The 27472-nt window shown below is 40.9% G+C and overlaps 1 long non-coding RNA gene across 2 annotated transcripts in view; it reads right to left on the reverse strand.

The window, feature by feature from the left end:
• Positions 1–27472, reverse strand: part of LOC137223571 (uncharacterized) — a 182969-nt gene that overhangs the window by 3319 nt on the left and 152178 nt on the right. Inside the window, exon 4 of one of the 2 annotated variants that reach the window (XR_010942928.1) lies at positions 9894–10114. The exons of the other annotated variant lie outside the window; for it this stretch is intronic. This is a non-coding gene — a long non-coding RNA (uncharacterized lncRNA). Of the gene's footprint in view, positions 1–9893; positions 10115–27472 lie in introns of those variants that run through there. 2 annotated transcript variants of the gene reach the window in all.

The following is a 27472-nucleotide window of genomic DNA, read 5'->3' on the forward strand; positions in this document are numbered from 1 at the left end:
GAACCAGGAAGAAATAGAAAATATAAACAGACCAATCACAAGCACTGAAATTGAAACTGTGATTAAAAATCTTCCAACAAACAGAAGTCCAGGACGAGATGGCTTCACAGGCGAATTCTATCAAACATTTAGAGAACCTGTTCTTCTCAAACGCTTCCAAAATATAGCAGAGGGAGGAACACTCACAAACTCATTCTACAAGGCCACCATCACCCTGATACCAAAACCAGACAAAGATGCCACAAAAAAAGAAAACTACAGGCCAATATCACTGATGAACATAGATGCAGAAATCCTCAACAAAATACTAGCAAACAGAATCCAAGAACACATTAAAAGGATCATATGCCATGATCAAGTGGGGTTTATCCCAGGAATGCAAGGATTCTTCAATATATGCAAATCAATCAATGTAATACACCATATTAAAAAACTGAAGGGGAAAACCCATATGATCATCTCAATAGATGCACAAAAAGCTTTTGACAAAATTCAACACCCATTTATGATAAAAAAAAACCTCCAGAAAGTAGGCATAGAGGGAACTTACCTCAACATAACAAAGGCCATATATGACAAACCCACAGCCAACATCGTTCTCAATGGTGAAATACTGAAACCATTTCCTCTAAGATCCGGAACGAGACAAGCTTGCCCACTCTCACCACTATTATTCAGCATAGTTTTGGAAGTTTTAGCCACAAAAATCAGAGAAGAAAAAGAAATAAAAGGAATCCAAATCAGAAAAGAAGAAGTAAAACTGTCACTGTTTGTAGATGACATGATACTATACATAGGGAATCCTAAAGATGCTACCAGAAAACTACTAGAGCTAATCAATGAATTTGGTAAAGTAGCAGGATACAAAATTAATGCACAAAAATCTCTTGCATTCCTATACACTAATCTTGAAAAATCTGAAAGAGAAATTATGGAAACACTCCCATTTATTATTGCAACAAAAAGAATAAAATACCTAGGAATAAATCTACCTAAGGAGACAAAAGACCTGTATGCAGAAAACTATAAGACACTGATGAAAGAAATTGAACATGATACACACAGATGGAGAGATATACCATGTTCTTGGATTGGAAAATTCAACATTGTGAAAATGACTATACTACCCAAAGCAATCTACAGATTCAATGCAATCCCTATCAAACTACCAATGGCATTTTCTACAGAAATAGAACAAAAAGTTTCACAATTTGTATGGAAACACAAAAGCCAAAGCAATATTGAGAAAGAAAAATGGAGCTGGAGGAATCAGGTTCCCTGACTTCAGACTATACTACAAAGCTACAGTAATCAAGACCATACGGTACTGGCACAAAAACAGAAATATAGATCAATGGAACAGGAAAGAAAGCCCAGAGATAAACCCACACACATATGGTCACCTTATCTTTGATAAAGGAGGCAAGAATATACAATGGAGAAAAGACAGCCTCTTCAATAAGTGATGCTGGGAGAACTGGACAGCTACATGTAAAAGAATGAAATTAGAACACTCCCTAACACCATACACCAAAATAAACTCAAAATGGATTAAAGACCTATATGTAAGGCCAGACCCTATAAAACTCTTAGAGGAAAACATAGAACATTCCATGACATAGATCACAGCAAGATCCTTTTTGGCTCACCTCCTAGAGAAATGGAAAAAAATAATAATAATAAACAAATGGGACCTAATGAAACTTAAAAGCTCTTGCACAGCAAAGGAAACTATAAACAAGATGAAAAGACAACACTCAGAATGGAAGAAAATATTTGCAAATGAAGCAACTGACAAAGGGTTAATCTCCAAACTTTACAAGCAGCTCATGCAGCTCAATATCAAAAAAAAAAAAAAACCCAATTAAAAAATGGGCAGAAGACCTAAACAGACATTTCTCCAAAGAAGATATACAGATTGCCAACAAACACATGAAAGGATGCTCAATTTCACTAATCATTAGAGAAATGCAAATCAAAAGTACAATGAAGTATCACCTTACACTGGTCAGAATGGCCATCATCAAAAAATCTACAAACAATAAGTGCTGGAGAGGATGTGGAGAAAAGGGAACCCTCTTGCACTGTTGGTAGGAATGTAAGTTGATACAGCCACTATGGAGAAAAGTATGGATGTTCCTTAAAAAACTACAAATAGAACTACCATATGACTAAGCAATCGCACTACTGGGCATATACCCTGAGAAAACCGTAATTCAAAAAGGTACATGTACCACAATGTTCATTGCAGCACTATTTACAATTGCCAGGACTTGGAAGGAACATAAGTGTCCATCGACAGATAAATGGATAAAGAAGATGTGGCACATATATACGATGGAATGTTCCTCAGCCATATAAAGAAATGAAACTGAGTTATTTGTAGTTAGGTGGATGGACCTAGAGACTGTCATACAGAGTGAAGTAAGTCAGGAAGAGAAAAACAAATACTGTATGCTAACACATATATTTGGAATCTAAAAAAAATAAATAAATGGTTCTGAAGAACCTAGGGGCAGGACAGGAATAGAGACACAGACGTAGAGAATGGACTTGAGGAAACGGGGAGTGCAAAGGGTAAGCTGGGATGAAGTGAGAGAGTGGCATGGACATATATACACTACCAAATGTAAAATAGATAGCTAGTGGGAAGCAGCTGCATAGCACAGGGAGATCAGCTCAGTGCTTTTTGCCCACCTAGAGGGGCGGGATAGTGAGGATGGGAGGGAGATGCAAGAGGGAGGAGCTATGGGGATATATGTATATGTATAGCTGATTCACTTTATTATAAAGCAGAAACTAACACACCATTGTAAAGCAATTTTACTCCAATAAAGATGTTAAAAAAATATATTAAAAAAAAAAGCAGTTGAGAAGAAAAGGGCAAAACTAACCAAAGTGAGGCTAAAACAAAACTGTGTACATGAACATGCTTGTACCTATGTTACACATTTACAGAACCTGTGTGTTTCCTTGTATCTGTGTGCGCAAAATGGCATCCTCAGGTCATTCATCACTGTGAATGATGTTGTTTGTCGTGGAAAAAAAAAAGATTCCATAAACTTTAATTATACTTTTTCTCTGCCACTCAATGAAAAAGATCATGGACATAAATACATTTTACATATTAGCTATTTGTTGTTTTATACCTTCCTCTCTCTCTCCTTCTGTAGTTCCACTTTCAGTAAATGGCATCACTACTCATCATGTCACCAAAGCCAAAACCTAAGAGTTATTCTATGTCTTCCTTCCCTTCCCCAGTGAATTTTGTTCAGCGTAAATGTTTATGGTTCTAGCACCTGTGTGTACATTTCTGAGTCATTGCAGCTTTCCATTCCCAATGCCAAAGTTTCATTCATATACTCATCATCTCTTCCCCCGACTAGTAAAAACTTTTTAACTGAGCCTTTTCCTATGGCCACAACCCTCCAATCCATTCTCCGCATTAGGTTAGATCTATCCTTCTAAATTATACATATGGCCATGTCACTCCTCAGCTTAGAAGCCAGCAATGTCCCTCCAATCTCTACAATATAAAATGTGTCTTGAACTTATTTGGGTTTTGCTACCTGACATGTATATCCTTTTTCTGGTATTCATACCCAATTTCCTCCTGAAGGACCACCATCCTTTATATGCTAAGTCTTTAAGCTTCTAAGTAGAATTGACTTATGCAGTTTGTAAATCTCAGGCTTGATCAATCAGACATAGCAATCTGCTCACCAAAATAATTCATTCAGGTGACTCAAACAGAACCGTGAGACTTTGCTTGTACATCTGTAAAAGAGAATCTCCTTCTTTCCCAGTGGACTTCAGCCTGTAAAACTCTAACACATCTTATGATAACAAAGCATAATACCATATGAGAATAGAACAACACACAGATGAAGTCGCAAAACAGAGATAAAGGGAGAAAAATAGCGCTCAGAGTCATCACTTGGATCCTGATCTAGACATATCTATAATAGCCAGCTCTTCCTTTGGACTTTTCAGTTATGGCTGCCATTAAATGCAATTTTCACTTAAGCCCTTCTGAGGTGGGTATTCAGTCACTTGCAAAAGATGTTATCCTACCTAATATTAATGCAAGCAGCCTTTAGCTAGGCACATTAGACCCTTTGGGATCTAGCCTCTGCTGACTTTTATAGTCACATTTCCAAAAGTCACCCACATGCAACCTATAATTAAAGAAAATGCAGATAAATGCAGTCCCAGGATGCCTTGCTCTTACATGCCTCAGGACCTTTGCACACAGTTTCATTTGCTCATAATGTCATTGCTGTCCTTCTCTGCCTGGCCAGGTCACCTTTCAAAGCTCAGCTCAAAAGTTACTTCCTTATCTCTTATATTCTTATTCCTATTCCCCTGTGCACAAGGGGAATCACAGGTGACCTCATGTGTCTTCCTTACCATCTGGGAACTAGTGCATAGTCACAGTAGCAATAGTGAACACTTACTGAGCACTATTTCAAGTGTTTCACGTGTATCAACTCACTCAGTCTTCACAACAATTATTCTCACCATTTTACAGATGAGAAAACGGAGAGACAGAGAGGTTAAGAAATGTATAAGTGTCACAAGAAATAGTAAGTGGCACAGTAGGCCTAGGCAGTCTGGCTCCAGAGTCTACTTTTTTAATCATCATGCTAGGTCCTTGTCCTATTTCACACTCATTTCACAGCAGTGCCATCACCATATAGCTGGTCCTATATGATGTCTATTTCTACATCTGTCTATCTGATGGAGGTTTTGTCCTATCATCTTTACATTCCAGGACTGGACACAGTGCCTGCCATAATATGTGCTCAATAGAAAATGGGATGAATTAATCAGTGACAAGTTCTTTTCAAATACAATTTTTCATGTGGAGAGAAAGAGATCGCAACAGAAAAGCCCTATGACTGTCCTGTGCATTAACCAAGACTCTTGAGATGACAACTGACAGAATCCAACTCAAACTGGCTCAAGAAGAGGGAATTCACCGAAGTCACATAAAATTCTAGAGCCATATCTGGGTTCTCATTCATTATCACCAGGATTTCATCTCTCCCCATCTCACAGATCACCTCTCCCCAGTGCAGATTTCACTTTCAGGCAGGCACCTGCCACCGTGGCAAAGACAGCCACCAACAGCTCCAGGTTTGCATTTTGCAGCCTCAGCAGGAAAAATACATATATTTCTCTTTCTCAATAGTCCTAGCAAAAGACCTGGGGATGACAGCCCTTTAGTTCTGCTTGGTCCTGCTTGAGTCATGAGTATGCCCCGTAATCAATGATCAGCTAAGTGGAATGTGATGTTCCCATTGGCCGGGCCATGTCATATGTCCATCCCCAGAGCTAAAAGCAGAATCAGTCCCACCTAACTCGTATGGAAAATAAAGGTGCCAGGTCTAGAAAAAGGGAGATTGTTGATGGTCAGTCAAAAGCACCAGGTGACCCCTGTAGGTTGATTTCATATAAAATCAAAACCACATTTATTTTGTCTGCATGATGCAAAATAAATCTGTTGCCAGAATGATTTTTCTCTGAGATAATCTAAATTTTTATAATATTTTGTCAGACTTGACTAAATATTGTATATTCTATGAACCTGGCATCTGTGATGATCTCTTGCTACAGGCTGTCTTAATGCTAGCTCCCAGTCAACACTTTTAATGAAAGAATGTATTATTCTCAATTGAAATCTTCTTCTCCCCCTCCAACCTTCAGATTTTTTACATCAATACCCTAAAATGTACAATAATCTATGCAGTTATCTTTGATAATTATAAAAAAAGGGGAGAAAGCATCCTTGGAGATTAGTCTCTTTGTAGAATTAAAAGATGGCCAGTAAATCCAATTCATTTCTTGGCCAACAAAATAACAGCACTGAAATGGGGGATTGAAATGCTATCCTAGCTTATAGACTGGCTATATCGCTGTCCTCATGTTTTCCTTCTTGTTTCTTGAAAGATCATCAATTGATGCCTAATGATACCAGCAGCTGTCATTTACTCTGTGTCTTCTTAGTAACCAGTACCATGCTGGGTCCTTTTAGCTTTGTACCTTATTTCATTCTCAGGAAAAACAGTGCCTCTCCCACCTCTCTCTCCCCCTAGAAGGAGGAGCATAGTGTGAACATGTCAGGACCCCCAATCCTGGGATGTTGCTTAAGAATGACAAGGGATGAGGTCAAAGTTGAGGCCACATACCACAGTCTCTATGGGTTCTTGTCTCCTGGGAACATGTCACTCAGGGTCCAAGAAAGGAGCAGCAGGACACACTCAAAAGGATTTCCCTATGGAGAGTTCAGTGGAATAACTGGATTCAGAAGTGCAGGCAAGGTTAAAAGAACCAAGTAGAGGTGTTGAGGTATCCAAGCACTAGCAATGGCAAGAACCATCACGACCCCGAGGTCTGAAGGGCAGAGGAGGCAAGACTCGTTGCTGAGTGCAGCAGAGAGCAGAAGACTCGGAAGACCCTCCTCCAGGAAGCACACCTGGAGAAGAGCCTGGACACTGCTAGAACCAGGCAGAAGTGGAGAAGAAGCCAAGGCAGTAGATCTCTGACCATGCTCTCCTCCACCCTCCAGTCTCCTATCTGTCCTCCCCCGACCAAACCCAACAGCTCCGGGAAGCAAGGGAGACTGGGTGATTCCATGCACAGAAAGGGGATTCTCATGTAAAGAGCAGTACAAGGAAGGATAGAAAATTGATGGGGAGCCAAGAATTAAGGTGGGAGCAAGTGGAAATTAAACAGCACAGGGATCCTCTCTTTAATACCTTCCCTCTCTAAGGTGTGGAGAAAAGGGAACCCTCCTCACTGCTGGTGGAAATGGAAATTGGTACAACCACTATGGAGAACAGTATGGAGGTTCTTTAAAAAATGAAAAATAGAGTTACCAGGTGATCCAGCAATCCCACTCCTGGGCATATATCCAGAGAAAACCGTAATTCAAAAAGATACATATAGCCCAATGTTCATTGCAGCACTGTTTACAATAACCAGGACATGGAAACAACCTAAGTGTCCATCAACAGAGGGATGGGTAAAGAAGATATGGTGCATGTGTACAGTGGAATATTACTCAGCCATAAAAAAGAACAAAATAATGCCATTTGCAGCAACATGGATGGAACTAGAGACTGTCATACTGAGTGAAGTAAGTCAGACAAAGACAAATATCATATGATATAGCTTATATGTGGAATCTAAAAAAACAGTACAAATGAACTTATCTACAAAACAGAAATAGAGTTACAGATGTAGAAAACAAACATGGTTACGAGGAGGTAAGGGTGGGGAGGGATAAATTGGGAGATTGGAATTGACATACACACACTACTATATATAAAATAGATGACTAATAATAACCTGCTGTAGAACACAAGGAGCTCTACTCAATACTCTGTAATGGCCTGTATGGGAAACGAATCTAAAAAAGAGTGGATATATGTATATGTATAACTGATTCATTTTGCTGTACATCTGAAACTAACACAACATTGTAAATCAACTATACTCCAATAAAAAAATTTTTTTAATCCCTTCCCTCTCTAGATTCTCTCCAAAACTCCATAGATGGGGTGCAATAGAACTGGTTCCCCATCTTGTTAAGGGCAGAAGGGAAACCTTCTAGTGCTGCTTAGGGCTGACTGTTAGTTCATGCACAAGGAGCCCTCCAGTCTCAGAGGGGTCCAGCTCAACTTACAAGAAAATTACACTGGAGTTTGGGGCCAAGACCTGGCAGTGCTGAAGAGATGTTGATGAAGTGTCCCCTCCGTAAATCCCTCTCCCAAACTTGCAAAGGCCACAGGCAGCTGGTTGTGCATTCAAGGGTTCAAGATTCTACCAAATAGCTTTCCAGCTCATCATGAGTTAACTGCTCCCCCTTCCCCATTAGAAATGAGAAAAGCAAGGCTCAGAGCCATTGAGCAAGGAGACCAGAGTCAAGCCTTAATACACATGGGGTTCGAAGTCCTGCCTACTCACCTCCAACCCCCATGCTCTGTCATTAGCACACACACCTCACTCCCCACCTCTAAACACCACTTCATTGAGACACTGTTTCATAGATAGATCATTGCACTATGAGGGAAAAGCTTCCTTCCTCAATCCTCTTACTTTGATGCTGGTAAATATCCTTTCCCTCCTACTTCAGCTGGGAACTAAGCTCGTCACTATCAGGACATGCTCAAGCACAACCAAGATATTCAGTGTGGCTAGACGAGGCAACTTTTAAGAAGCCAAAACTGCACCAACTTCCCTTGCTCTGCAAAAGGGACAAAGACTGGCCCTAAGAGATTGGTGCTGGGTCCGTGGGTCTGGTTTAGTTCTGCCAAGGAGAGCCCAGGCAATCTTTTAGCATCATCATTATATCACATGCTTAGAAAAATCGGGCAGCCTGAATGCCTCAGTTTTCTTTGCAAGACAGTCTCTATAGTAAACACACACACACACACACACACACACACACACACACACGTTCTTGTCAAGATTAATCCAAACAGAAGCCAGGAGCAAGCAGGACAACCCTTTTCACAGGCCTCATGTGTCCCTCAATGTGGTTGTAGATCAAGTTTAAGATGTGCCAAATACACTGGGTAACTGAAGAGTCCTTTGGAGAAGATATTTAAAAAAAAAAAATTTGCCATGAGGATTGCTTAAATGCTGTGTCATGGTTTCCAAGAGACACAGTGACATTGACACGCCTTTTCTTTCTGCTCTACATCAGGGTTTCCCAACCTCAGCCATACTGACACTTGGGGACAGATGATTCTTTGTTCTGTGGGTCTGTCCTGAGCATTCTAGGATGTGTAGCAGCAGCCCTGGCCTCTACGCTGGAGGTGCCAAGAGCAACCCCCTCCAGTGATGACAATCAACAATATCTCCAGACATTGCCAAATGTCCCCTGGGGTCAAAACTCCCCAGCTGAGAACTGCTGTTCAACATGTTCATGGTGGCAGAATCTACTCAGTCCCCACAATCTATCTGTTTGCCAACAACCATTTTCCAAATGACTTTTTTTTTTTTTTTACAGACATAACCACATGGCTGTTCACCATTTCAGGTAAGATATTTGTTCCCTTCTGAGAACCCCTAGTTGAACTGTACACTGTCCTGAAAGCACACGAGAAGCAGTCAGAAACTCTACCCTCACCCAAATCCCTTTCACTATAGCCAACATATTTCTTTTTTGTTTTGTCTAGGATACAAAAATCACAAAGTCTCCAACTTCTAAGAATGTATTCCAAGAAAATAATTAATAATGTGTGCAAAGATTTAATTACAAGAAAATCCTTGCAACAAAGTTCATAATATAGAAAACTGGGAAATAGCCTAAGTGTCTGTTAAGAGAATAATGTTTAAATGAGCTGTGGTACATTCATCCAATAGAATATATACAGTGTCATTAGAAGTGATGAGGATGGAAATGCATTGGCACAATAAGATGTTTATGAAATATTAAAAAAACAAAGTAGATTACTAAAAACATTCTCAGTGATTATCTCATTTTAAAAATATCTTTGCATGTGTGTATAGAGGAAGTCTGGATAAAAATTAGTTATTGATAGAGGCTTTTAAATTTCTACATCTTGAATTTCAATTTTTATAATAAACATATTTTACATAAAACTTTTTTATATAAGCTCTTGGGTATTCAGGGTAGTTGTATATTATTACACTCCCAAAGGGTTACAGAAAAAAAAAAGTCTAAGAGAAGAAAACAACCACAACACTGTAGGTTGAAGTATGCACCAACATCATTCTTGAAGTTTTCTGGTGGCACATTTGCAAGTATATTCCAGAGGATTCTTCAAAGCAAGAATAAAACAAAATAACCCTAGTTTCTATATATTTTAAATTATCCCACCCTAACATGAACAGGGAAGGAAATAAGACTTGAATTGACAGCATTTTATTGAGTTTTTATTGAGTCAGGAACCATAAACTCAATGGGTTAACCACAGTATGAAGTCATTTAGAACCGATGCATTTCTTGGATAGCAAAGACGTTTATGAAAAGCCCTATGAAGAAGACTGAATTGTGGCTTTGCTCCAGTGCCATCACGGAGGTTGCAGGATTTATTAAAGCAAAGCCTTGCTCAACCTGGTCAGAATTCCAAGAAATGATCTGAAAATATTGAAAGTAGAAAAATCATAAATTCTAAGAGGTTGCAGAGATGCTCTTAAATTACAGTGCTATCTTTTCCAAGATTGCTTGTGAGATGTTGCCTTGGCTGAAATAATAGGAAAAAGCTGTCTCTATAATTTCTCCCTACCACAACTTCAGATAACATTCTTTGCACTGCAGTGTGTCCCTGTTATTATTGAAATTACTCTGAAACAATGACAGGGAGTTGCGGGGATTTTCTACAGAAAACACCCAGGTCTTACTGTGCAGTCATCCCTCGGCATCCCCATTCTGCTTCCAAGAATACTGCAAGCTGACTGGAAGGGACTGGAGCATCCAGGGATTTTGGTATCCGCAGGGGACCTGGAAACAACCCCATGTGGATACTGAGAACCTACTGTATTCAGAACTAAAATTAAAGTACAGCTGCCTGAAATTTTCCAGTGGTCAGATTATTGGCTAAAAAATAATCAGATGGCTGGTAGGCAAGATCGTCAGAACTCAGGATAGATACACATCGATATATAAAGATAGGCACACACACAAAAAGTTCTTATCCACGTGACTCCTCCTAGGCACAAAATTCAGATTAAATTCAGGATGTCAAATCAAATTGAATTTCACATAGCACAACAACTAATTATTTAGTATAAGGATGTCCGAAACATTTAACCAGGTGTCTTGTATTGTTAAATCTGGTAACTCTACACCCCCCCCAGAATTCTCCTGCAAAGGCATGATATGATTCCATGTGACCTTCAGAAGAGCTATGCATTAATTTCTCCTATAAGAAGCAGCTTTTCTTATGAGAAGGGATCCTTAGCTTCCCAAAACAGTGTCAAACAGCCAGATTTAACTGAATCAGAAAGAGAGGATTGGTTCAAGATGGCAGAGTAGAAGGACGTGTGCTCACTCCCTCTTACAAGACCACTGAAATCACAACTAACTGCTGAACAATCATCAACAGGAAGACACTGGAACTCACCAAAAATTTCCCCACATCCAAAGACAAAGGAAAGCCACAAGGAGAAGATACGAGGGGCACAATCAAGATAAAGACAAATCCAATAACTGCTGGGTGGGTGACTCACAAAGTGGAGCACAATTATATCACAGAAGTCCACCCACTGGAGTGAAGGTTCTGAGCCTCATCTCAGGCTTCCCAACCTGGAAGTCCGGCAAGAGGAGGAGGAATTCCCAGAGAATCAGACTTTGAAGGCTAGCAGGATTTGCTTACAGGACTTCAACAGGTCTGGGGGAAACAGAGATTCTGCTCTTGGAGGGCACACACAAAGTAGTGTGCACATCAGGACCCAGGGGGGATGAGCAGTGACACCATAGGAGACTGAAACAGTCCTACTTGCTAGTGTTGGAGGGTCTCCTGCAGAGGCGGGGGGTGGCTGTGGCTCACCACGGGAACAAAGACACTGTCAGCAAATGTTCTGGGAAGTACTTCTTGGTGTGAGCCCTCCCAGAGTCCACCATTAGCCCCACCAAAGAGCTGGGAAGGCTCCAGTGCCGAGTCGCCTCAGGCCAACCAACCATATCCCATGTCCCCTGCATTAGCAGGCAGATTCTCAACCACTGTGCCACCAGGGAAGCCCAGCAAGATGTTTTTTGACCCACCTCCTAGAGTAATGGAAATAAAAACAAAAATAAACAAATGGGACCTACTGAAACTTAAAAGCTTTTGCATAGCAAAGGAAACTATAAATAAGACGAAAAGACAACCCTCAGAATGGAGAAAATATTTGCAAATGAATCAACAGACAAAGGATTAATCTCCAAAATATATAGACAGCTCATGCAGCTCAATATTAAAAAAAACAAGTAACCCAATCAAAAAATGGGCAAAAGACTTAGACATTTCTCCAAAGAAGACATACAGATGGCCAAGGGGCACATGAAAAGCTGCTCAACATCACTAATTAGTAGAGAAATGCAAATCAAAGCTACAATGAGTTATCACCTCACACCTGTTAGAATGGGTGTCATCAGAAAATCTACAGACAACAAATGCTGGAGGGGGTGTGGAGAAAAGGAAACCCTCTTGCACTGTTGGTGGGAATGTAAATTGATACAGCCACTATGGAGAACAGTATGGAGGTGCCTTAAAAAACTAAAAATAGAACTACCATATGACCAGCAATCCCACTACTGGGCATATACCCAGAGAAAACCATAATTCAAAAAGACACATGCACCCCAATGTTCACTGCAGCACTATTTACAATAGCCAGGTCATGGAAGCAAACTAAATGCCCGTTGACAGATGAATGGATAAAGAAGTGGTGTACATATATACAATGGAATATTCCTCAGCCATAAAAAGGATCGTAACTGGGTCATTTGTAGAGACATGGATGGACCTAGAGACTGTCATACAGAGTGAAATAAGTCAGAAAGCGAAAAACAAATATTGTATATTAACGCATATATGTAGAATCTAGAAAAATGGTACAGATCAACCAGTTTGCAAGGCAGAAATAGAAACACAGATGTAGAGAACCAATATATGGACACCAAGGGGGGAAAGCTGGGCAGGAGGGCGGGGGAATGAATTGGGAGATTGGGATTGACATATATACACTAATAGGTATAAAATAGATAACTAATAAGAACCTGCTGTATAAACAATTAAATTAAATTTTAAAAACTGAGAAATCAGAAAGACATAAGAAAAGCTTGATGGAAAGTCAGAAGACAGAAGATCTAGTCCTGGCAATTCCAGTAACCAGCTTTGTGTGACTTTTGGACAAGTCACCTAAATCCTGTAATTCTGTTTCCATATTACACCTGTAGTGGAAAATAAGCAGCTGCCTTCCTTTCTCTGAATTCACAGCAGACATTGCCAATCGATCACAGCATTCCTCCCCACTATGCCCAGATGCAGCCTCAAAATTCTTCTCAGCAAAGTCTCCAGGGGGCCACCATCCATTGAAAAGACTACACCCTTGAGAATAAATCTACTTATCTTCCTTGAATTAAATGAGCCAGCTCCAATGAAAGTTTGGAATACTTTGTGTTCCAAATTCAACCCTAAAAGGCAAGATCACACCTCAGTTAAAAGTTTCACACCTCAGTTAAAAGCAGAACATGACTGCCTTCTGAAGTAGATTTTTTTTTTTTTAATTCAGAGCAGGAGAAATGGTCATGCAGTCCTGCTTTGACCAGACCTTGCAGGAACTGTCCTCAAGGACCTCAGTGGAGGACGAGGCAGGTCCTGATTCCTGCCCTCAACGTTGACCTTGATTCCACTCCTCTTCATGTCTGTTTCCTTCTGCACCCGTGGGCTTCTCATACTACCCCCTGGCTTCCTCACCTCTGTGTATCTTTTCTACTTCATGGATTCTGCTTTCTCATCATTTCCACCTCTCCTAGCCTCTCATGGTCCAGCGCAAGGTCATGAAATCTTTTTTGCTTCAGCTCCATTTGCCCAATCTCTGCCTGATTCTCTTCCCATTTCCCAGTTCAGATGTCCCAGAGGGAGGGTCTCACGTCTTAGCTGGTCCCTGTTTGCCAAGGGGCCAGTCTAAAGACTGGCTGCATGCTGAGTCAGAGCCCTCCATTGGTCCAATCAGCTAGGACTCTAAGTACCTATATAAAACATGGTTGCCTGGGCAAAGCCCATCAGCAGAAGAAGTTAGTGGGTTGTTGTTTTGTTTGTTTGTTTTCTCTCTTTCTTTTCCAAAGGGTCTGAAGGGCAGGCACCATGATGTTCATAACTTCATAGGGTCTTTTCAAGGACCAAAGGTGACCATGTATGTCAAAAGTGACGTTTTATCTGGTTTCTTCCAAAAGCAGACCCTGAGGCAGGGACCTGAGTGTAAGTAGTTTATTTGGGAGGTGCTGGAAACACCAAAAAAGGAGTGAGGAAGTGATCGAAGGAAAGGAAGACAACTCAAACATCTGTTACTAAGCAACTACCACAGTAGCTGACTGAAGCCTATCCCAGAGGGAAGTTAAGGGAAATGGGAGAAAACATACCCCCCAGAATGAGCTAACCCCAAAAGTGAGGAAGCTGAACTATTTAAAGACCAACTCTCAATGGTCCTTGGTGGAGGACTACTCCTGGGGATGTTATTTTCCCAGCACTTTGGGCATACACTGGTGTTCCAGCACAGTGGATTTCCAAGGTTCTGGAAAAAGGCGTCAGGCACAGAGAGGAAGATAAGACAGATGGATATCTTCCAGTGCACCCTGAACTGGTTAATGTCTAAGAAGTAGAGGAGAGGCACTGACATCACCTACTGTAGCACTCTGTCAACTCTCAAATCAATGTCAGCTTTATGAGTGACGGGAAACAGTGCCTGGCACATAGTAGATGCTCAAGACATATTTAAGGGATAAATGAGCGAATGAATGAATTATAGAAAGTTCTATATAAATGAATGTAATGGTTATTATTGGGGCCATTGTTGTGGATCCTCATTTGTTTGCCTCCTTATGCCAATGAAAGAGTTAATATGATTGGAGAAGGGTAAAACGGAGCATTAAACAAGACAAAGAACCACCAGCTGGTGCCAGACAAGGCCTGGCTTTTTCTTTTTTTTTTTTTTTTTGGCTGCATTGGGTCTTCGCTGCTGCTGCACGTGGGCTTTTCTCTAGCTGTGGCGAGCAGGGGTTACTCTTCGTTTTGGTGCGCAGGCTTGTCATTGCAGTGGAATGAGAGCACGGGCTCTAGGCACGTGGGCTTCAGTAGTTGTGGCTCGTGGACTCTAGAGCACAGGCTCAGTAGTTGTAGCACATGGACTTAGTTGCTCCACAGCATGTGGTATCTTCCCGGACCAGAGCTCGAACCTGTGTCCCCTGCACTGGCAGGCGGATTCTTAACCACTGCGCCTCCAGGGAAGCCCAAGGCCTGGCTTTTAATACCAACTCTTTTTGCACCACTACCATGACTTGGATGAAGCCTAAGAAATATCTTCCTCCGACATACTCTTCAAGTTGTATTTTAATAACTTCTTTTCTACAATTTGTCCTTTATATTCATTTCAGTTTGATTTCAGCTGTATACAGTGATGATCAGTGGAGGGCCATATTTGTCTTCTTTCCCCAGTCCTGTGTCCCCAAAGACAACCCTGAGCCCTACTCTTGCTTAAACCCCACCCTAATCAGGTCACAAACAAGATTGCGGTAATAAGCATGAGGGGACAATATGAACCCACCTCCATTGATAGGATTTGAGAGATGCTTCCATGTTATCCAGCTTCCCTTCTCAGACAGCACTAAAGCCAATTGAGAAATATACTCGTAAGTCAAAAATGGAACCAAACACTGGCTTTCCTACCTGTAGCACAAAATCGGAGAATGCAACTTGGATATGAGGCTGAAAAAAACTTCCCAATGGTTTGTCTCTAGGTCCAGACCTTGGGGAGCATTTACCCTGCAGATCAGAAACTTCTCTGGTCCTCAGAAAGGACCAAGGTCTGCCTCACCCTAAGTCAATTTCAAAGAACTCCAGATTGGCCAGACCTGCAAGTGGCCCTTTACACACAGCCCACTCCCAAGAGTGACATAAAGACCAGTGGTTTCTAGACTCTTGCCATCTCACCAGACAGAGAAATTACTCCTCCTCCCTCCCACCATTGGAAAGGGTCATTGAAAGATAGAGATTGGCAATTTCAAGCCAGTAAGAGACTCAAAGTTCCTATTTTTCAAGGTGGCAGGAACTCAGGGAGAGGGAGAAAAATGATGCCTTCCCCGTGCTTCTATGAGCTGAAAACCTATTTCCTATCAGACGAGCTGATCTGAAAACCTATTTCCCCTTTAATTCTCAGTGAATGGATAAGAGCAAGGCCGCCAGTGGATATGCAGAGGGAATTGATCTACAGAACAGTCATTTTCCATTTCTCTTTCGTCCTGTTACACATCACGGCATTTAGGTCTGTACAGAAACCATAAATGCTTCAATAAGTAGGGCTGTATCTTCTGCTCATTCCATCTCTCACACTAGGATTGTCAGTAAACTCTGCAGTCAGCGTTTAGCACAGGAGTTTAAGGATGTCAAGACGGAGGCTCTAATATGTGAAAAGTAAAACTGTTTCTTTGGGAATGTTTCTTCCTTCCCAAAACAAAGGGAAAAAATAGTAATTTTGCTTTTGATTCAAGGCTGACTTTGATGGCAGGAGAATGGAATGTAGCCAGCTTACTTTTAAGGGACTGACCTCCAGTGGCCAGCAATGGTAATTCCTCTGCTAGAGAACAGATTTTCTGAGAAAATCCAAGAGTGAGCTTGGAGAGGCTTTAGAGTTCATCTTTCTCTGCCCACTTCATGATACAGAAGAGGAAACAGAGATCCATAAAATACGAGGAACTTGTCAGTGGTCGCTAAGACAGGACTGGAGCCAAGATCTTCTGTCTTTCATTCTGTTCATCTCCTCCCATTGCCCAGCACGTATTTAAAAGCTACCCTTCCATATATACTACAATTAATAAGCAGAGTTCCTAAAAAACTAAAAATAGAGTTACCATATGATCCAGCAATCCCACTCCTGGGCATATATCCAGAAAGGATGAAAACTCTAGTTCAAAAAGATACATGCAGAGAAAGACAAACACCATATGATATATCTTATATGTGGAATCTAACAACATGATACAAATGAACTTATTTACAAAACAGGAATAGACTCACTGACATAGAAAACAAACTTATGGTTACCAAAGGGAAACGGTGGGGGAGAGATAAATTAGGAATTTGGGATTAAAAGATACACACTACTATATATAAAATAGATTAACAACAAGGACCTATTGGATAGCACAGGGAACTATATTCAACATCTTGTAATAACCTGTAATGGAAAATAATCTGAAAAAGAATATATATATATATACACACATATATATAACTAAATCACTTTGCTGTACACCTGAATCATTGTAAATCAACTATACGTCAATAAAATATAAACTAAATAAAATAAACAAATAGGATAACAATGACAAATTCCAATTTCAGACAACCCTTCTGTGACTTGCCACAAACCTGATTGGATAAGTGTGGATAGAGATTTCAACCTCCCACTAGATGGTAAACAGTTAAAAGGTAAGAATTTTTTCTTAATTATCTTTGACTCTCTAGTACTTTTCACCATACTTGCCACACGGCACATATTTAATAAATGTCAGATGGATGGGTAGATAGTTGGACAGATAAATTTGAACTTGAAATTAGACATCAACTAAAACCAAAAGCCTCTTGCTTCGTTTTCCAATTAGCAAATGGCAGACCTAAGATTTGAGAGCAGCAGTTCAGTCTTACACTAAAAGCTACCATCCCAACCACTTGCCCTAGGGACCCCTGCTACTGAGGGTGGCCGTCCTAAATTTCACAGAAGCAGCCTTTCTGACTCTCTGAATTAGCACAACTGATTCAAGAGGAGACTGTGTTTTTCAGATGCTCAGGCAAAAGTTTTTGCCTTCAAATAATGACCCAATAAAAACTTTCCTTCATGTGTTTATTTGTTTCTTCAATCATTCAACACATATTTATTGAGTGTTTACAATGTGCCATGAATTTCCCTTAGTAATGAGAACCCAGTGAGAAAGACAAAATGATGTCCCAATCACTATGCTAGTGATAGGTACTGGGAGGATAAAGAAAGAAGGAAGTCTTGATATTGGTGATAGATCCTTCCCCAGTGTTAGTGGAGATGTGAATTAGGACATAGCCCTGAAGGATTTCGAGCATAGACTGAAATCTTGAAGAGTTTATGAGTAAACCTCAGCATCCCTTGGTAAAGTAACCCAGTTTGGTGGTGAAGGGAGAGAACCTTCATATGGTAAGGGGCAAAACTCATGTCTCCTTTCCCCAAACTATTATTCCCAGAATTCACTTGGCTTTTGAGGATTTAGCATCTCTACTGATACCATCATACTGGCTCCAGAAATTATTCTTCTTCTCCTTACACTTCCATCCCAAGGATGGATATAAGTCCTTTCTGTAATTCCCCACAGCACAGATGAGACCATGTTGGAACAATTACAAGATTTTACTGAAGTCTCAGAGAAAAGGGGGAGGAATTATAAGTTATTAAAAGATAGCAACTAGACATGATGACACTTAAGACCTACAGGCCACCCTCATGAGGTTGGCCAGATTCCTATAGGATTTCTTCCCTGTCTAGCTCTGGATAGACAGCATATGGCAGTGTCCAAATTTCCCTACTACCCCAGGAAACTCCTCAAGTGTGTCAAAGACCCTCAGAGTCCAAGCCCAAGAGAGCAGAAAGGTGCGTGATGACAGGGTCCCTTTTCCCTCTGCTCCAAATTCCATCTCTCACATTGTAAAAACACAGGCAGCTACCAATTTACAGATGGCTTTTACTCCAGAAATGTATTTGCTAGACAGTGTTTTGGAACCTCCCATGCATTTCCAAAATATCAACAGTGATGTAAAACAGAGGCAAGTCCCAGAAAGTTCTATATATACCCTGGTCCATCTAAGGATGTAAGAAATACAGCTTCCCAATTTGGCAGAAATCAGGAAGCGAGTATAGATGCTCCTAGGCACTCTCTATACCCAAATATCATCTGACCAATATAAGGACCCAAATCCCCTACCAGATTCCTGACAATTCTGCATCAGGAGACAAAGCATAATTGCCTCTATAGAGACCTGTGGCTGCAGAGACAAGATAATTGTGACCTGGAATCAGTAGAGAGATCATTCCTAAATTGAGTCTGGCAAACTGCCTATTTCCCAAGTATCTTTAGCATTCGGTGCATCTGAAGGAAATGCAGTACAATTTGTGGCATCACAGGACATGAGAAAATAACAGGTGGATCAGTGCAGAGTGAAGCCAAATATAATATTTTTTTATCAAGAGATACTGTCAGTTGCTCCTCTATCTAGTGAGCCCAGCAAGTCTCCTTGGATAAGATCTTGTTTCAGTGAAGTGTCACTTGAGCACCTCTTCTTGATTATGCAAACGTAAGACAAGGGGACACCCACTGCCCTGGGAAAGGGAGATATCACAGGATTTTCTGTGACATGACAGATGCTGCCCTTTCCAAGTGCCCCTTGCAGTCCTTGACATCAGCAAATAAATCTACAAAATGTCCTGGGGACAAAAGAGATTTATTTTTTATTTTATTTATTTAACATCTTTATTGGAGTATAATTGCTTTACAATGTTGTGTTAGTTTCTGCTTTATAACAAAGTGAATCAGCTATACATATATCCCCATAGCTCCTCCCTCTTGTGTCTCCCTCCCTCCCTCCCTATCCCACCCCTCTAGGTGGTCACAAAGCACCGAGCTGATCTCCCAGTGCTATGTGGATGCTTCCCACTAGCTATCTATTTTACATTTGTTAGTATATATAAGTCCATGCCACTCTCTCACTTCATCCCATTTTACCCTTCCCCCACCCCGTGTCCTCAAGTCCATTCTCTACATCTGCATCTTTATTCCTGTCCTGCCCCGAGGTTCTTCAGAACCTTTTTTTTTTTTTTAGATTCCGTATATCTTCACTCTGTATGACAGTCTCTAGGTCCATCCACCTCACTACAAATAACTCAATTTCGTTTCTTTTTATGGCTGAGTAATATTCCATTGTACCTAAATAGACGTTTCTCCAAAGAAGATCTACAGATTGCCAACAAACACATGAAAGGATGCTCAACATCATTAATCACTAGAGAAATGCAAATCAAAAGTACAATGAGGTATCACCTCACACCAGTCAGAATGGCCATCATCAAAAAATCTACGAACAATACATGCTGGAGAAGGTGTGGAGAAAAGACAAAAGAGATTTAGATGCTGACCTCTTTCCTGCTGAATTTCAACAGCATTAAAACCTCTCTGATAAACTTGATGGTCCTAATTGAGTGGATTAGCCTGAAGGGACACTTAGCACCATGGGGCGGAATGCAACAGGAGTAGAGGGGGGTGTTGACTGGATTGGTGATGGGGGTTCCAATCAGAAATCAGAAGGCCAGGAGTGGTGGGAGGGGAGGGGGAAGGACGAGGAAGGGGTGTTTGCTGATTTAGGCATAGCTGTGATTGAGGGCTAAAACCTCTCCAGAGGCTGGATGATATTGGTGTAAATCATATTGGAGAAACCAGTGTTCCTCAGCCTTAGTACTATTAAGATTTTGTGCCAGATCATTTTTCCACTGGGGAGGTGGGGAGAGGGCTGTCCTGTGCATTGTAGGATGTTTAGCAGCATCCCTGGCCTCTACTCACTAGATGCCAGTAACATCTTCCCCCAAGTTGTGACAACCAAAAATAACCCCAAACTTTGCCAAATGTCCCCTGGGATGGCAAAGTCAACACTGATTGAGAAGCACCGTTACGAACAGAAGAAGGTAACCTTGAAAAATCAAATGTGAGGAATCTGGGTAGGGTGTTTGGACCCTCAGACACATCAATGCAGCCAAGGGCAAAAATGCTCAGACTTCCTGGGAGCCATTTCCCACGGTAACCAGCTAGCTAGATGCCTCTGTTCTCCCTCCTCTGGCATCTGGACATAGGACTACCATTTGAATTGAGTAAGCCCCTCAAGATTTATGAACAACTCCAAGTGAAAATGGGGCTTCAAGGATGTCCTGTTAATAAAAGCAGGCATTTTCAAGCAACTAATTAGAGAATGAGAGTGTCATGAAGATAATTGTTACCCTAAGCTGCTGACGCAAGTCATACCAGTGAGATGCACTTAAGGGAAGAAGCTAGAGAGAATAGAATGTAAAAATTCTAGGAAAGTAACATTTCAATGAGAAAAATATGAGAATTCACTACTCATACTAGAGCAGCAGTTTTCCCTATGTAAGAGCTTCTCCAGTCATTTCAAATTATGACATGAGTCTCTAAATAAAATGAATCCTGGGCTTCCCTGGTGGCGCAGTGGTTGAGAGTCCGCCTGCCAATGCAGGGGACACGGGTTCGAGCCCTGGTCTGGGAGGATCCCACATGCCACGGAGCAACTAGGCCCGTGAGCCACAACTACTAAGCCTGCACTCTAGAGCCTGTGAGCCACAACTACTGAGCCCGCATGCTACAACTGCTGAAGCCCGCATGCCTGGAGCCTGTGCTCTGCAACGGGAGAGGCCACTGCAGGAGAAGCCCGCACACCACAGCAAAGGGTGGCCCTTGCTCGCCGCAGTTGGAGAGAGCCCACGCACAGCAGCAAAGACCCACAAATAAATAAATAAATAAATAAATAATGCACCATTGCAGATTTTCTCTATGTGCTTTCCTATACAGCATAATACTTTCATCTCAGGTGCTTTAATTTTTCCATGTTTATTCTAGTGTTCTAACCTCCTAAAGAGGCTTCAAATGCATCATGTTTTAGTGACATTACCCTTGAAGTCATTGAATGCATTTGTCTATTTTTTTAGGTATACATTGTAAAAATTATGTGCCTTGGAGTCCCATGTAAAAAAATAATGACTTTATTTCATTTATCAATTCATTCATTCCTTCATCTATTTACTTATTTAAAGATGTGACTGCTACAGTTATTATTGCTGTGTAAAAAATGACCCCCAAAATACAGTGACTTAAAAGAATAATTTTATTATGTGCATGGATTCTGTGAGTCAGGAATTTGAACAGAGGAGAGTTGGTCAACTAATCTCTACTCCATAAAGTCTGGGGTCTCAGCTAACCAAACTTGAACTCTGGAAAGTAACTCAGTGTTTAGGGGCTGGGATCATCCAAAGCCTTGTTCAGGTGCACATCTGGAACCTTGGCTAGGATAACTCAGTCTAAGCCTGCCAAACGGAGTGTGTACACATGACCTTTACAGGTGGCCTGGGTCTCTCACAGCATGGTAGCCTCAGAGTAGTCAAATTTCTTCAAGATTCTAAGCACAAAAGTTCTAGCAAACAACATAGAAACCACATCATCTTTTATGACTCAGCCTCAGAAGTCAGCCAACAAGCCAGCAGCACTTCCACCGTATTCTACTGGTCCATGCAGTTGTAAGGGGAGGGAACATAGACACCACTTCTTGATGGAAGGAATATCAATGAATTTAGAGGTTTCATTTTAAAACCACTACAGGGCATATCACGATAGGTCACAGGATGTTTATTTTTAGGAATAATAAAAGGAATATAACTACTTGTATATTAGAGTTTAAAATTAATAAGGAATATTTTGAAAAACTTATGTCAATTAATTTAAAAACAAAGAACAAGTTCATAAAATATATAATATACTAAGACAAGAAGAAATGTAGAACTTGAACAGGATTATAAGCATTAAAGTAATTAAATTAGTGGTCAAAAATCTAACTACAACCATCCCCCCACCAATACACACACCCACCATTCTTCAAAGAAGATGTACAAATGGCCAATAAATACAATGAATTACAGTACTCAGCATCACTACTCATAGGGAAATACCAATTACACTAAGTCCCCAACCTACAAACCTTCAAGTTGTGAACTTTGAAAGATGCGAATGTGCATCTGGTTCCAGCAAGGAACCAGAACCTGTATCATCAACATTAGGCATGAATGAAATTGCAGCTTGCCCTCTGTCTCCTATTGCTGAAGGTCCTTCAGCTCTACCATCTCCCACCTCCTCTCCCTCCTCCAGTCAGTAACTCTTCTTGCCTGTTTACTCAATGCCAGCCCCTGTATGCCAGCTGTTATACTGTACTACTGTACTTTTCAAGGTACTGTACTGTAAGATTAAAAATGCTTTCTTTATTTTTTGTGTTTGTTTTTTATGTATTATTTGTGTGAAAAGTATTATAAACTTATTACAGTACAGTACTATACAGCCAACTGTGTTAGTTGGGTACCTAGGCTAACTTTGTTGGACTTGTGAACAAATTGGACTTAAGAACGTACTCTCAGAATGGAAATTGTTCGTATATATGGGACTTACTGTAAAACCACATTTAGATACCACTTTACACCTACTAAGATGGCTATCATCAAAAAATGGAAAATAACAAGTGGTGGTGAGGATATCCAAAAATTAGAACCCTTGTCCATGACTAATGGGAATGTAAAATGGTTCAGCTTCTTTGGAAAAGAGTTTGGCATCTCCTCAAAAAGTTAAATATAGGATTACTATGTGACCCAACAATCCACTCCTAGGTGTGTATAGATAGATAGATAGATAGATATAGATATAGATATAGATATAGATATAGATATATAGATATATAGATGCTCAAAAGAATTGAAAATGGGGACTCAAACAGATACTTGTATGTGACTTTCATTGCAACATTATTCATACCAGCCAAAAGGTGGAAACAACCAAGTGTCCATCTGCAGATGAATGGATAAGAAAAATGTAGTATATGCATACAATGGATTATTATTCATCCTTAAAAAGGAATGATGTACTGATACATGCTACAACACGGATGAACCTTGAAAATGTTATGATAATGAAAAGTCAAACACAAAAGGACAAGTATTGTATGATTCCACTTAGATGAAATATTTAGAATAGGCAAATGCATAGAGACAGAAAATAGATTAGAGGCTACCAGGAGCTAGGGGAAGGGAGAAATGGAGATTTACTGTTTAAAGAGTAAAGAGTTTCTATTTGGGGTAATGAAGAAGTTTTTGAAATAGATAGTGATGATAGTTGCACAACATTGTGAATGTAACTGATGCCACTGAATTGTACACTTAAAAGTGGTTAAAATGGAAAACTTAATGTCATTTATATGTGTGTGTGTGTGTGTGTGTGTGTGTGTGTATAATAAAAACATCTCACCAGACCCAAAGTTTTATGGACAAGTTCATAAAACAGATAGTGTGTGTGTGTGTGTGTGTGTGTGTGTGTGTGTGTGTTAAAGAGGTAGAGAGAGAGAAACAGAAACAGAGAGACAGAGGAAGACAGGGAGAGAGAGAAAGAAAAAGATTAGTCTTCTTTTTAGATATTAGAATATCCTTTATTCTCAAGAACAATACAGGAAAGGAAAAACAATAAGTCAAACTCAGTAATGAACATTAAGACAAAAATAATCTAAATATTAGTAACTAAATCCAACAATTAATTTCTAAAACATCTTTACCAAGTTTAGTGTATCCAAGGAATGCAAGAAAAGTTTGACATTGTCACTGAGATCCACAACATTAAGAGATGAAAAAAGAAAAGTCATATTTGATTACCTCAAAAGATGCAGGAAAAAAAACAAAGCTGTGATACAACACTCATTCATGATTAAAAACTCTTCAGCCACATAGGAACACTTAACCTAAAAGAATGAGATTTTTGCATTTTGATTTAAAACAAGTCTGCTAGATTCATTTATTTTGCTTGCATAAGAATTTTTGTAAGAAATGCCATATTTGAATGAGGCATTTTAATAATTTTAGAACATAATGAGGAGATATATAATTCTTATGAACTGCTTTAGTTTAGTTAAATATTAAAAGACAAGGGAGAGGGGACCTTCAAGACGGCAAGGAGTAAAACGTGCAGATCACCTTCCTCCCCAAAAATACATCTAGGGCTTCCCCGGTGGCGCAGTGGTTGAGAGTCCGCCTGCCGATGCAGGGGACACGGGTTCATGCCCCGGTCCGGGAAGATCCCACATGCCACGGAGTGGCTGGGCCTGTGAGCCATGGCCACTGAGCCTGCGCATCGGGAGCCTGTGCTCCGCAACGGGAAAGGCCACAACAGTGAGAGGCTCGCGTATCACAAAAAAAAAAAGAAAACATCTAAATGTGGAACAACTCCTACAGAACACCTACTGAACGCTGGCAGAAGACCTCAGACCTCCCAAAAGGCAAGAAACTCCCCACGTACCTGGGTAGGGCAACAGAAAAAAGAAAAAAACAGAGACAAAAGAATAGGGATGGGACCTGCACCAGTGGGAGGGAGCTGTGAAGGAGGAAAAGTTTCCACACACTAGGAAGCCCCTTCACTGGTAGAGACAGGGGTGTGATGGGGGGAATCTTTGGAGCCATGGAGGAGAGCGCAGCAACAGGGGTGCAGAGGGCAGAGTGGAGAGATTCCCGCACAGAGGATCGGTGCTGACCAGCACTCACCAGCCTGAGAGGCTTGTTTGCTCACCCACTGGGTCGGGTGGGGGCTGGGAGCGGAGGCTCGGCTACGGAGGTCAGATCCCAGGGAGAGGACTGGGGTTGGCTGTGTGAACACAGCCTGAAGGGGGCTAGTGTACCACAGCTAGCTGGGAGGGAGTCGCGAAAAAGTCTGCAACTACCTAAGAGGCAAGAGACCATTCTTTTGGGGTGTGCGGGAGAGGGGATTCAGAGCACTGCCTAAACAAGCTCCAGAAACAGGTGTGAGCCTCGGCTATCAGCAAGGACATCAGGGACTGGCATGAGATGCTAAGGCTGCTCCTGAAGTCACCAAGAAGCCTGTGGGCGAGCACAGGTCACTATCCACACCTCTCCTCCTGGGAGCCTGTGCAGCCCACCACTGCCAGGGTCACGTGATCCAGGGACAACTTCCCCAGGAGAACACACGGCACACCACAGGCTGTTGCAACGTCATACTGGCCTCTGCAGCCGTAGGCTCACCCTGCATTCCATACTCCTCCCTCCCACCGGCATGAGTGACACAGAGCTTCCAAATTAGCCGCTCCTTTAACCCCCTTCTGTCTGGGCAGGGAACAGACGCCCTTAGGCAACCTACAAGCAGAGGCCAAAATTTAAATTTGGGGCCAAATGCAAACCTGAACCCCAGGAGCTGTGTGAACAAGGAAGAGAAAGGGAAATTTCTCCCAACAGCATACGAAGCAGTGGATTAAATCTCCACAGTCAACTTGATGTACCCTGCATCTCTGGAATACCTGAATATATAAAAAATCATCAAACAATTGAGGCGGTGGATTTTGGGAGTGACTGTACACTTGGGGTTTGCTTTCTGCAACTAATTTGGTTCTGGTTTTATGTTTATTTTAGTTTAGTATTTAGAGCTTATTATCTTTGGTAGATTTGTTTGCTGATTTGGTTGCTCTCTCCCTTTTTTTTTTTTATAACTTTATTTATTTATTTTTGGCTGTGTTGGATCTTCATTTCTGTGCGAGGGATTTCTCTAGCTGTGGCGAGTGGGGGCCACTCCTCATCGCGGTGCACAGGCCTCTCACTATCGCAGCCTCTCTTGTTGCAGAGCACAGGCTCCAGATGCACAGGCTCAGCAGTTGAGGCTCACAGGCCCAACTGCTCCGCGGCATGTGGGATCTTCCCAGACCAGGGCTCAAACCCATGTCCCCTGCATTGGCAGGCAGATTCTCAACCACTGTGCCACCAGGGAAGCCCCTCCTTTTTTTTTAATATATATTTTTTCCTTTTTCTCTTTTTTTGAGTGTGCATGTGTATGCTTCTTTGTGTGATATTGTCTGCACAGGTTTGGTTTTACCATTTGTCCTAGGGTTCTGTCTGTATATTTTTTTGTTTTCTTGTATAGTTTTCAGCGCTTCTTACATTGGTGGATTTGTTTTTTGGTTTGGTTGTTCTCTTCTTTCTTTCATTTTTTTTTTTTACTTAAAATATTTTTATTTTTAAAAATATTTTTTTAATTTTTATTTTAAGCACTTTATTTTATTATTTTTTTCTTTCTTTCTTTCGTTTTTTTTTTTTTTTTTTCCTCCCTTTTCTTCTGAGCCAAGTGGTGGACAGGGTCTTGGTGCTCCAGCTGGTGTCAGCCCTGAGCCTCTGAAGGGGGAGAGCCAAGATCAGGACATTGGTCCACCAGAGACCTCCCGGCCCCATGTAATATCAAATGGTGAAAGATCTCACATAAGGCAAATGCTAACAGCCATAAAAGGGGAAATCAACAGTAACACAATAATAGTAGGGGACTTTAACACCCCACTTTCACCAATGGACAGATCATCCAAAATGAAAATAAATGAGGAAACACGAGCTTTAAATGATACATTAAACAAGGTGGACTTAATTGACATTTATAGGACATTCCATCTAAAATCAGCAGATTACACTTTCTTCTCAAGTGCTCGTGGAACATTCTCCAGGATAGATCATATCTTGGGGCACAAATCAAGCCTTTAAATTTAAGAAAACGGAAATCGTATCAAGTATCTTTTCCAACCACAACATTATGAAACTAGCTATCAATTACAGGAAAAAAAATCTGTAGAAAATACAAACACACGAGGCTAAACAATACACTATGAAACAACCAAGACTTCACTGAAGAAATCAAAGAGAAAATCAAAAAATACCTAGAAACAAATGACAATGAAAACACAATGACCCAAAACCTATGGGATGCTGCAAAAGTGGTTTTAAGACGGAAGTTTATAGCAATACAATCCTAACTCAAGAAACAAGAAGCATCTCAAATAAAAATGTAACCCTACATTAAAGCAATTAGAAAAAGAAGAACAAAAAAGCCCCAAATTTAGCAGAAGGAAAGAAATCATAAAGATCAGAT

Source organism: Pseudorca crassidens, chromosome 4, assembly GCF_039906515.1.
Source record: "Pseudorca crassidens isolate mPseCra1 chromosome 4, mPseCra1.hap1, whole genome shotgun sequence".
NCBI lineage: Eukaryota > Metazoa > Chordata > Mammalia > Artiodactyla > Delphinidae > Pseudorca > Pseudorca crassidens.